The following is a 714-nucleotide window of genomic DNA, read 5'->3' on the forward strand; positions in this document are numbered from 1 at the left end:
AACATCAATTTTTATCATTTTAATATTTTTCACTTTCGTATTTGCAATTTTAGTAAATGTGTAATTGTCCACAAATTTCAATTCCTCTAGTTAGGTCATACGAGTTGTGAATCCCAAACGATGTTAAGCTCTTGAATTTCTTCAAGGTCAAATTAGCATTTTGGGAATAACATTGAATGAAATTGAATTCCACAAATTCTCTGCACAATTTACGAATATAGTCGCCGGATATTATATATATATATACACTCCCGTACCATTGATTCGGCGAACGTAAAGGCTGGAAAAACCAGTAGTAAGCAATGCATATTGGGCAGGGCCACACTGCCACCAATCTTGAAATTTATAAGTTTTGCTCTATTCACGAATTCACATTACGAGATCATGCAAGCCCATCTCGTCCTTGTTAGTTGTTACTATTTACTAAAAGATAATCTCATGGTATCCCTTTGCCACGATAACTATTTCTCAATATTTATGACGGGCTTCTACCTCCAAGAAATTTTTTTTTAAAGAATAATAAAAAGTTTATAACGAATGTTATAAAATCTAAAGCATCACTAAGATCATGCAAGTCCTTGTTAGTTGTTACTATTTACTAAAAGATAATCTCATGGTATCCCTTTGCCACGATAACTATTTCTCAATATTTATGACGGGCTTCTACCTCCAAGAAATTTTTTTTTAAAGAATAATAAAAAGTTTAAAAAGTTT

This window comes from Arachis ipaensis, chromosome B06 (genome assembly GCF_000816755.2).
Source record: "Arachis ipaensis cultivar K30076 chromosome B06, Araip1.1, whole genome shotgun sequence".
In the NCBI taxonomy this organism is placed as follows: Eukaryota; Viridiplantae; Streptophyta; class Magnoliopsida; order Fabales; family Fabaceae; genus Arachis; species Arachis ipaensis.